Raw genomic sequence first — 12,361 nt, 5'->3', positions numbered from 1 at the left:
GCAGCACTCCTTGTAGAAGAAAAGTGTTTTTTATTCACCCAGATTACAGAGTGCAACGTTTCAGCTTATCATTAGAGCTATTTTCAAGCATACAGAGTGATGTTACATAAGGGGTTTAAACACACCCAGGAAGTGACATAATCAATTACATCATAATTAGTATAAATGTAGAAAACACTTGTCTTGTTGAAATTGTGAACATCAGTATAATACACAGGGCATTATATAGTGGATGATATTATCATTTAAAAAAGTGACATATAGTACATAAGCATAGTATATATGGGCTGATTCTCATCCTATTCTGCGACCCCACATGTGAGAAATCAACCCACGGATCATGTGACAGCTGGTTGCTAGGAAACAGCTAAATATACAAAAAGATCCTCATGTGCCCTTGTCCCAAACTTTATGTGGGCGAAACCGAGACTGAGTGCAGACTAAGATTTAATAATTGTATGTCCTCGATCAATACAAATAAGATAGGACTACCAGTCCCATGCCATTTTCAGGAGGTTAAACATAATGTACATCAATTAAAAATTTGGATTGTAGACCACATCCCACCATTGAGACGTGGAGGTGACCAGCAACGTCTTTTAAAACAACCTGAAATTGAGTGGATTCATCGCTTAAATTCATTACAACCTGAAAGACTAAACATTGACTTAGATTTGCGCTCCCCCATATTTCCGATGGAATATTTAGTGTTTTCAAACATTCTTTAAGAGTGAGGAAGTTTTTAACTTATGTTACACTGCATCAAATATTTCCTATACTAATTATTTCTATTTTGTTTTATTTGCAGACACAGTGGTTAATGGAAATGGAAATGCTACTCACCATCCTTGGACTCCCCTGTTTTGGATCAAATTTTCGGCACTTTCGGCATGTATCTGATGTTGATTGAGATGCTCTGTCCATGACTATGACTCTCGATGGCTTGAGGTATAAGACACAGCAATGTTTGCAATTATGTTTGTTTGTCCGATAGGAAAATAGAGTCAGTTGGGAGACAATGGGGCCCATGTGGTATACATCAGTGCCACGTTTCATGTCAAGTTTAATAATTGTATGCTTACCAATCCATGATAGGGCAATTTTTCCCTTACTTAAGATAGCGGCTTTGCCAACATTGTTAGGTTTCTGGGAAAAACATTAAGGTGATGTCATGATGAAGCATACAGGCGTTTTATCTCAGAGTTTCTTCTGATGATCACGACCATTCCAGCGCTGCGATGCACCTGATAATAACTGGGCAATATCGATGCTAGATACGCACCCCATAAATGCCAGTTGTGTGCTTAGGCTTAGCCTGATTTATTTTCCATGTAACCTTTTTGTATAATTAGCCATTTCCTAGCAACCATCCGTCACATGATCCATGGGGAGATTGCTCACAACATGTGGGGTCACAGAATATGAGAATCAGCCCATATATACTATGCTTATGTACTATATGTCACTTTTTTAAATGTCATAATATCATTGACTAAATAATGCACTGTTGCCACGGGTCGCGGGCTCACCCGTGCTGCTCTGCCCCCGCCAGCACCGCCAGCACATCTCACCCATCCCGGCTCCTGGCTCGCTCCCCTCCGCTGTGCGCGTGAGTCCCCGACTGCTAGGGCACGTGCGCGGCACCATCTCCAGATTTAAAGGGCCAGCGCGCCATTAATTGGCGCTAGCCATATTGCCCAATTCTACATAAGCCTGCCTCTTCCTGCAAGCCTTGCCGGGTCTTTGTGCCTCATAGCCTAAGAGAAAGCTTCCAAGCGAGTATTCCTGCGTTCCTGTGTATTCCTGCATTCCTGTGTATTCCTGCGTTCCTGTATTCCTGTGTGTTCCCGCTCCTGTGTTGCCGTGTTACCCGAGTTCCTCCGTGTTGCTGTGTTCCGTGTGCCTGTGTTCCCATTCCCACCTGCCTTGACCTCCCGTTGCTGACCCCGGACTTGGACCTGACATTGCATCTCTGCCGCCTGCCCTGACCCTGTGCCTGGACCTGACTACGAAATTGTCATCCGCTAAGGTACCTCAACCTCAGCTGCCACCGCGGGCTAGTCACACCTGTGGAACGACCTAGTGGTATCCTGCCGCAGCAAGTCCAACCCGCTTTGCGGCGGGCTCTGGTGAAAACCAGGTGCCACTTGGACTCCGATCCCAGGTGTCAGCTAGTTCCATCTCCCGAGGTGGTCCAGAAGATCCACTTATCCTGACAGTAAGATCCGGCCATGGATCCCACGAGGTTCCGCCTCCCAGTCAGCCTGATCTTGCTACCATTGTGATCCACCTATCCCGGCAGATTGCCGCACAGCGGAATCAGCTAGAGCAAGTCACTGCCATGCTGCAACAGCTGCTAGCTACTCAGCATCAGCAACAGTCTCTTGAGGCGGCCACTGCGACTCCTGCTACCCTGGCTTATCTTCCTCTGCGGAGTCTGCATTATTGAACCTGCGCCAGGGCAATTCATCTGTGGGAGAGTACGCAGTTCATTTACGCACCCTGGCTTCCGAACTTGCCTGGAACAATGCAGCCCTCATCGCTTCATTTAAGAAAGGACTCTCTGCGCAGCGCGGGACCTGCCGTCAACTCTGAGTGGTCTAATCGCCCTGGTCACTCGAATTGACGTGAGGTTTATGGAATGCACTGAAGAACTACTCTCCGAGTACCCCCAAGGCCGTGTTAGACGTCTTCCTCGCCTGGCTCCTGTCTTCCAGAAACCGCTCCTGCCCCCGGCTGAATCTTCTGCTGGGGAACCTATGCAGGTGGACCGAGTCCGACTTTCTCTACAAGAGCGTTCCAGGCGACGCCAGGAGAACCTGTGCATGTATTGTGCCAGCCCAGAGCACTTTGTCGCGACTTGTCCTGTCCGTCCCCAACGTCCGGGAAACGCCAGCACCTAGGCTTCTAAGGAGAAGCATCCCTAGGTGTGAATAAAGCTTCTCCACGCTTGACTCTCCCCGTGCTCCTCAGCGTTGGCACTGGTACCCAGATCCGAGTTTCCGCCTTCCTCGATTCAGGCTCTACAACTAACTTTGTGGATGCTGCCCTGGTCTCCCAGCATCACTTCCCAGTGGTTCGTCTCGAGAAGCCATTGTCCATTGTCTCGGTCAGTGGCCAGATTCTCTCCGTGCCCATCCAGTTTCGCACGGAACCCCTGCTCCTGCAAGTTGGTGCATTACATAGAGAAAGACTTTCCTTTTTTGTGCTGCCCCAGTGCACTTCCACTCTCCTGCTGGGCCTCCCCTGGTTGCAACATCATGCCCCTGTGCTGGACTGGTCTACTGGGGAGATTCTCCGTTGGGGTCCGGATTGTTCATCACATTGTATGAAGGTTCTACATCCGCTCCCTTTCGGGACTTCTACCTTGTCTCCTAAGCCTTTGGGGGGGCTTCCCGCTCCGCTACCAGGACTTTGCAGATGAGTTCACCAAGAAACAAGCTGAGACCCTTCCTCCACATCGTCCCTACGATTGTCCCATCGACCTGCTGCCTGGATCTTTTCCTCCTCGGGGTCCAGTGTACACGCTCTCGGTACCTGAAACAGCCGCCATGTCAGAGTATGTCAAGGAAAATCTGCAAAGAGGCTTCATTCGCAAATCCTCCTCTCCGGCAGACGCAGGCTTCTTTTTGTCACCAAGAAAGATGGCTCTTTCTGCCCCTGTATTGACTATCCCGGTCTTAACAAAGTCACCGTTAAGAATCGCTATCCTCTGCCGCTGATCACGGAGCTGTTTGATCGTCTACGGGGTGCGAGAGTCTTTACCAAGTTGGATCTTCATGGGGCCTACAATCTTATCTGCATCAGGAAGGGCGACGAGTGGAAGACTGCCTTTAACACCTGTGATGGGCATTTTGAATATTTAGTTATGCCTTTTGGACTCTGTAATGCGCCAGCCATTTTCCAAGAGTTTATCAATGATATCTTCAGGGACCTATTGTACAGCTGTGTTGTGGTTTACCTGGATGACATCCTCGTGTATTCTGCTGACCTCGAGTCTCACGATTCATGTGGGACCACCATTCATGTACGGCAAGTGCTCAGCCGCCTCAGGGCCAACCATCTCTATGCCAAACTTGAGAAGTACCTGTTTCATCAGAAAAGCCTTCCATTCCTTGGCTACATTATTTCCGATAAAGGCTTGCAGATGGATCCTGACAAGTTATCTGCGGTTCTTCAGTGGCCACGCCCAGTGGGACTGCGGGCTATTCAAAGATTACTGGGCTTTGCAAATTATTATTAACAATTCATTCCTCACTTCTCGACTCTGGTAGCTCCTATGGTGGCGCTAACGAAGAAAGGTGTTTATTCTCGTGTCTGGCCCTCAGCGGATGAGGAGGCCTTCACAAGACTAAAGACTGCTTTTTCTTCTGCATCTGTCCTTACCAGACCTGATACCGAGAAGCCATTCTTTGTGGAGGTTGATGCCTCCTCCGTAGGAGCTGGAGCGGTCCTTACTCAGAAGGGGCCTAGGGGCCGAACTCTATCCTGCAGCTCCTTCTCCAAAACTTTCTCCCCCGCAGAGAGGAATCATTCTATTGGAGATCGTGAGCTTGGAGGAGCTTGCCTTGGAGGAATGGAGTCATCTGTTGGAGGGAGCCCGATTTCCAGTCAGCATTTACACAGACCACAAGAACCTCCAGTACCTACAGTTGGCTCAGCGGTTGAACCCGCGTCAAGCCCGGTAGTCTCTCATCTTTTCCTGTATTGACTTCCAAATCCATTTTCGTCCTGCCGAGAAAAACATCAAGGCTGACGCCTTGTCCCGTGCTTTGGATGTTATGGGGGAGGACTATGCCCTGAGACACATTGTTCCCCCTGAGAGACTTGTGCTGGCAGCACCGGTCTACCTCCGGCATCTGCCCGCACCAAGACTCAGGCCGATAAAAAACGCAGGTCTCCTCCCACCTTCTCTCCAGGGGATAAAGTGTGGCTGTCTTCAAAATATGTTCGGTTGAAGATTCCCAGCTACAAGCTAAGCCCTCGCTATCTGGGTCCATTTGAGGTGCTGAAGCGGATTAACCCTGTGGCCTATAAGCTGCGCCTTCCTCCCACCATGCGAATCCTGAACTCCTTTCATGTCTCCCTGCTCAAACCTGTCATCCTGATTCACTTCTCCCAGGAAGTTCCTCCTCCCACTCCAGTGGCGGACTCCACCAACACCTATGAGGTAAAAGAGATCTTGGACATGAAGACGGTGAGGGGGAAGCGGTTCTTCTTGGTTGACTGGAGGGGGTTTGGGCCAGAAGAGAGGTTGTGGGAGCCAGAGGACAATATATTAGATCGTAATCTTCTGCAGAGATTCCTCCAGCCTAGGAGGAGGGGGTGGCCAAAGGGGGGGGTACTGTCACGGGTGGTCCCACGACCCACATCACGGGTCGCGGGGTCACCCGTGCTGCTCTGTCCTCGCAAGCGCGCCGCAAGAACATCTCACCCTTCCTGGCTCGCTCCCCTCTGCTGTGCGCGTGCATCCCTGAATGCTAGGGTGCGCGCGCAGCACCTTCTCCAGATTTAAAGGGCCAGTGCGCCATTAATTGGCTCTGGCCATGTTGCCCAATTCTACATAAGCCTGCCTCTTCCTGCAAGCCTTGCCGGATCTTTGTGCCTCATAGCCTAAGAGAAAGCTTCCAAGCGAGTATTCCTGCGTTCCTGTGTATTCCTGCGTTCCTGTATTCCTGTGTGTTCCCGCTCCTGAGTCCTGTGTTGCCGTGTTACCCGAGTTCCTCCATGTTGCTGAGTTCCATGTGCCTGTGTTCCCGTTCCCACCTGCCTTGACCTCCCGTTGCTGACCCCGGACTTGGACCTGACGTTGCATCTCTGCCGCCTGCCCTGACCCTGTGCCTGGACCTGACTACGAGATTGTCATCTGCTAAGGTAACTCAACCTCGGCTACCACCGCGGGCTAGTCGCACCTGTGGAATGACCTGGTGGTATCCTGCCGCAGCAAGTCCAACCCGATTTGCGGCTCTGAAAACCAGGTGCCACTTGGACTCCGGTCCCAGGTGTCGGCTAGTTCCATCTCCCGCGGTGGTCCAGAGGATCCACTGATCCTGACAACTGTGTATTATACTGACGTTCACTATTTCAACATTTTGAATGTTTTCACAAGTGTTTTCTATATTTATACTAATTATGATGTAATCGATTATGTCACTCTCTGGGTGTATTTAAACCCATTATGTAACATCACTCTGTATGCTTGAAAATAGCTCAAATGATGGGCAGAAATGTTGCACTCTGTAGTCTGGGTGAATAAAAAACACTTTTCTTCTACAAGGAGTGCTGCGTCTACTACATGAATTCTGGATGCTTCATATAAACACCTTAGAGCCAGGTGTTTGAGGTGTGCACCCACTCCTGGGTTTTAACCCTAATTACTGCTGTGCTACTCCATCTCTTTAATCATAAAATTAACTGTGGATGCCATCTCATTTATTTTCACTCGCAATCTTTTTTCTTTTGAAGATCAACTATAACGAAAACTATGCGGCACCACAATGGCAAAAGATTTGCCCCAAGCTACGCTAACCTGTACATGGTGGTGTATGAATCCCAAATTATCCATGGAAACCCATTATCTCATCAACATATAATATTAATGGTATATTGATGGGAAGGTAATAAAGATACAATTCGATCTTTTGTCCAGTCACTCAACACCAACACCTGGGGCCTAACATTTACCTCCACATGATCCCCTTCCTCTGTCAAATTCCTGGACATTCTCCTTTTCCACGACTCCATGAAAATTGTATTTTAACCCCTTAACCCCCGAAGCCCCCTTTCACCTTCCTGACATGGCCCATTTTTCAAATCTGACGTGTGTCACTACAAGTGGTTATAACTTAGGAACGCTTTAACATATCCAAGTGATTGTGAAATAGTTCACAATCAATTCTCACTTGTAACACTTTGTACTTCATGTTAGTTGAAAAATTTTGGTGATATGTTTTGCATTTATTTAGGAGAAAATCAGATATTTGGTGAAAATATGGAAAAATTCTGGATTTTTGAAATGCAAAAATGCAAAATGTTCTACTCTTTCCACACATAACAGCAAAAAAACTTAATAACTAACATTCACCAAATGTCTACTTTATGTACTTTATGTACTTCATTTTTGTAAGATGTTATGGGGCTTTGAACTTTAGGTGCAATTTTCACATTTTCATTAAAAATGCAAAATCGTGGTATTATGGGACCAAGTCACTTTGAGAGGCCTTAATAAAAGTAAATCCCGATAAATTACCCCATCATACAAACAACAAAAAGAATAGTAGAAACCTCAATTTCCTTACTGGCTTCAACGCCACATCAGAACTCACATCAGAAAAATACTAACCACTCAATGGAACATCTTGCAAGAGGAACTATTTCTTACTGATCTTCCACCCAGGCCCAAAGTCAAGTTTAGGCAGAGCACTAATTTAAAATCTATAATAGCTCCTAGCCAAATGAGGTCGCTCCCCAAACCTACCACACTTAATCCACACAAATGTGGCTCTAAACTATGTCTTTGCTGTCGCAATATCCTCTCCGGCACTAGGTTCCTGAGAAGCAGTATTACTCTTAAAGTAATTCATAATTATATCACTCTTAAAGATGCTTTGGACTGCTCCTCCACCTATGTTATATACCTTTTAGAGTGTAGGTGCGGCCTCCAATATATTAGCCGCACAAAATAATTTCTGAGACAAAGAATTAACAAACAAAAACACCAAAGTTGGATTTTTAAAACAAAGGGGCAGATTTATCAAGCCTTCTGAAAGTCAGAATATTTCCAGTTGCCCATGGCAACCAATCACAGCTCAGCTTTCATTTCACCAGTGCTCATGAATATTTTAAAGGGGAGCTGTGATTGGTTGCCATGGACAATTGGAAATATTCTGACTTTCAGACTGCTTGATAAATCTGCCCCAAAGTGTTTCCAAACACCTTGAAAATCTACCAAGTTGCAAAAGTATCGGGCCCCCTTTAACTTTTCTACCTTCTGCCACATTTCAGTCTTCAAGTTTATAGATATAAAATTGTAATTTTTCGGTGAAGAATCAACATTAAGTAGGACAAAATTGTGAATGGTAACAAAGTTTATTGGATATTTTAAACTTTTGTAAAAATTAATTAACTGGAAAGTAGGCCGTGCAATATTAATCAGCCCCCTTAAGTTAATACTCTGTAGACCACCTTTTTCTGTGATTACAGCTGCATGTCGCTTGGGGTATAAGGTCTCTTGTCACGGCTGTACCCATGATCCTATGTACGGATCGCAGGTACACTCATGCCCTCCTGTGTGGTGCAGTGTCCCCGTTTCCCCGGCCCAATCTTCCCTCTCCAGGCTCCAGGCTGTGGTCTTGTCCAGGCCGCGTGCCTCCTCCATCTAGGCCGTGCGCTCCTACTGCTAGGGCGCTCACGTCGGCTCGTCCTGACTTAAAGGGCCAGCATCTTTCTGATTAGCGCTGGCTAATTCGTCTCGCCTTTATATTCCGGCACCTCCCTTCACTCACTGCCAGATCTTCAAGTCATTCCCACTGTAGTGAAAGCCTCCTGTGTTCCTCCAGCGTTTCCAGACGCCTTTGTATCTATGTATCCTTTGGTCTGTATCCTGTGTCCGTATTCCTGTGGCGGTCCTTTATTTCTGTGGCGGTCCTGTATTCCTGTGGCAGACCTGTATTCCTGTGGTGGTAGTGTATTCCTCTGGTGGTCCTGCCATCCCAAGGCCCTGCTTTCCCAAGGTCCTGCTTTCTCGAGGTCCTGGTTTCCTGAGGTCCTGCCATTCCTATGGTCCTGCAGTTCCTGCATCTGGTTCCTGTGGTTCCTGTTTCCTGCTTCCCGCTTTGTGGCGGGCTCTGGCGAAGACCAGGGACCACTTAGACTCCACAGAGACTGAAATTCTTGCCCATTCTTCCTTGGAAAACAGGGTTGGATGGAGAGCGTTTGTGTACAGCAGTTTTCAGCTCTTTACACAAATTCTTGATTGGATTCAGGTCTAGACTATTATTTGACCATTCTAACACGTGAATAAGTTTAATTGTGGACCTTCCATTGTAGATTTTGCTTTATGTTTGGGATCCTTGTTTTGTTGGAAGATCAATCTCTTTCCCAGTCTCAGGTCTTTTACAGACTCCAACAGTTTTTCTACATCCATGTTCCCTGTCCCTGCTGAAGAAAAACCCATACCATGATGCTGCCACCACCATGTGTGACGGTGGGGATGGTGTATTCAGGTTGAGGAGCTGTGTTGCCAAACATATCGTTTGTCATTGTGGCCAAAAAGTTGTATTTTGGTTTCATTTGACCAGAGCACCTTCTTTCACATGTTTGGTGTCTCCGAGCTGACTTATGGCAAACTTTAAACAAGACTTTTTATGGATATTTTATGGATACTTTTTATGAGAAATGGCTTTCTACTTTTTGCTACTCTTCCATAAAGGCCAGATTTGTGCAGTGTACAACTGATTTTTGCCCTATGGACAGACTCTCCCACCTCAGCTGTACTGTAGATCTCTGCAGCTCATCCAGAGAGATCATGGACCCCTTGGCTGCATCTCTGATCAGTTTTCTCCTTGTTTGAGATGAAAGTTTCGAGGAACGGCCGGGTCTTGGTAGATTTGCAGTGGTCTGATACGCATTCCATTTCAATATTATTGCTTGCACATTGCTCCTTGGGGTGTTTAAAGGAAATATACCATTTGTTTTTATGCATTGTAAACCAAACATACCTTGAATGCCCGGGCTGCCATACATAAACACATTACTTTCACATACACAGGAGCTGCCTGAACTCTCCAGACAAGACTAATCAACCTGAGCTGGATGACTCATACACAGCAGTTGGGGGACAGTGCAGCGATTGCTTACTTCTGCATGTCAGAGACAATACACTGATGATGTATTCTCAGCTTTTGCTAGGCAGGACAAGGCTGGAGCAGTGCATAATTAGGGTGAGGGGAGCGCCCGGGCAGCCACAGGAGTGACAGAGCCTCATTGTCATAATTTTACAATAGTTTTTTCAGCAAAACCACTCAGTTTAGATATTAAACAAGATGATTCTGCATCAGTGATGATAGAGTATTCTCAAGGTATGTTTGCTTCCCAACGCTGAAAATGCATTTATATGGAGACTTGATTACACACAGATAGATTTTATTTATCAACAGTTATTTAGGACAACATTGGATCAGTCAGAGATAATCATTGAACTTCTGGAGGGAGTTTGCTGCACTGAAAGCAAAGTCCGACTATTTACAAAAGTTTAAAATATCCAATAGATTTCGTTCCACTTCACAATTGTGTCCAACTTATTGTCGATTCTTCACCAAAAAATTACAATTTTATATCTTCATGTTTGAAGCAAAAGGTAGATAAGTTCAAGGGGGCCAAATACTTTTCCAATGCACTGTATATTTCATTTTTACAATATACTTTAGCTGCATTCAGGAGAAACACAAATAAACCTTTTGGGAATTATAATTAGAATTTTTACACTATAAATATGTTATTGTCCTATGTGTAAGGTTTGCAGTTGATGCCAAAACTGCTGAACTCTCAGGTATCAATTCAACAAATGCAAATAAGTAAACTAGACATCAAACTGGTTCTTAGAATTTAGCTTCTTTTTCTTAGGTAAATGTCTTAGTTTTTATTTATAAAAACTGTACTTTTTAGATGTATTACAGACTGAATTTCACATGGTTTAAAGGAAATCTTTGACTAAGATGAAGGATTGTACACCAAGCACACTGGCATACTGCTGTGTTCCCCCTCTGCCAGAATCCCAGGGAAAAAGAAGCTAAAAGACGGGCAGATACTGCAAGAGGGGGCACACACCAGTATGACAGTGTGCTTGGTGTACAATCCATTAACATTTAATGTGTTTGAAACATAGGACTTCAATAATCTAATCACTGTCAGTGTTTGTTTTTGGACTGTATTTCCTGTACTATATAAATACACACACATACATTGTTATAAATTATATTTCAGTATGATTATTTTCTGTCTAGATTTTTTTGGTATTAAACTGATTACATTTTTGATGACTTGACCTTACAAAATTAATTCATGCATTCAAATCAGGGGTGGGGTTCATGTGGGTGATACTTAGTTTTAAACAATATATCTGATACATTTTATTTTAAAAATACATTATATTTAAATACATTTTACATTTATAAATTATTTTTTAAAGTAATATTATGAGAATTGTCATAATAATGATTTCCCCAAACATATTGCAGCACTGCTGTAATGACTACAATTTTTGGTTGCAATTGATAAGAGTTATCTGAGATTTAGCAGTTTTGGGGGATTTAAGAGGTTGTCCAGGATTTTAAATTATATATTGTCAAGGAGATATTAATTGTGAAGGTAAAAGACTGGTTTAACTATAGGGTAATTAAAAACTTGGTTGAAATATGTGGCATCTATTGAAGCGTCCAGGCTTCGTTTACAACATCCTGGAGATCCTTACAACGTGATAAACTCTGACCTGCAGAATGTTCTGTGGTGACCTCAAAAGCCATTTGGTCACCTCTCCTCTGCACCTACCCCCCCCCCCCTCCTGCACCCCTGCATCTAGGGATTTGGAAACAAAGAACTGTTAAATATTTCTGGACTCTCCCCTCTCATTAACACTTTGCCCAATCGTGAATGACCCTCTGGACTAATTAATGAATGGGAGGTTCTGAAACCTGAACCAAACTGAGAAGATATAAAACAATATGAAATCCAAGAATTGGTGTTCACATTTTGGGGGCTGCTTGACAAGCTGAGTGTGTTCCTCATTTCTCCCACCTCCAGGGATCAGGATTTACTTTAAGTTGTAAGTTTCTGTTATTTTTCTCCCTTTTATTTTATAACTGTTTTGCTGTGTGTGTGTCCTTTTATTTTGTAATTCTTTTGTTTTTAATATCTTTTTTTATGCACTGATTAACTTTTTGTAATTAAAGCTTTTCACTTTAATTTTGGTCCCTGTATGCTCTGCGAACTCATAGCCTTGGGAAGTGTGGTTAGCTGTGTGACTGCTAGAGTGCTGAGTGTGCATGTCTAGTGGTGTGACAAGGTGACTGCTTGAGAAGGAAGAGTTGATGTAGAGTGGGAAACTTATTGGTCTCAGTATAAATGCAATAAGTGGTGGCAGCGGGTCTGGGGGGTGCGGGAGCTGTATGAGGTGTGATTTATGCTTAATTTGTGTCCTGAGTGAAAGGTGAGCGCAAGTTTGAGTAGGCTAATTAACCCGTACAGTTGCACCCCACATCACGTGACAAGGCGGCGGCATCCTCGCCGTGACATATATGATGGAGTATAAAAACAATTTAAAAAATCTCATACAACTCATGTTCACCAGGGGTGCCGCCTGTCA

Source organism: Engystomops pustulosus, chromosome 4, assembly GCF_040894005.1.
Source record: "Engystomops pustulosus chromosome 4, aEngPut4.maternal, whole genome shotgun sequence".
NCBI lineage: Eukaryota > Metazoa > Chordata > Amphibia > Anura > Leptodactylidae > Engystomops > Engystomops pustulosus.
The sequence above is the reverse complement of the archived record's forward strand: the minus strand, read 5'-3'. Positions refer to the sequence as shown.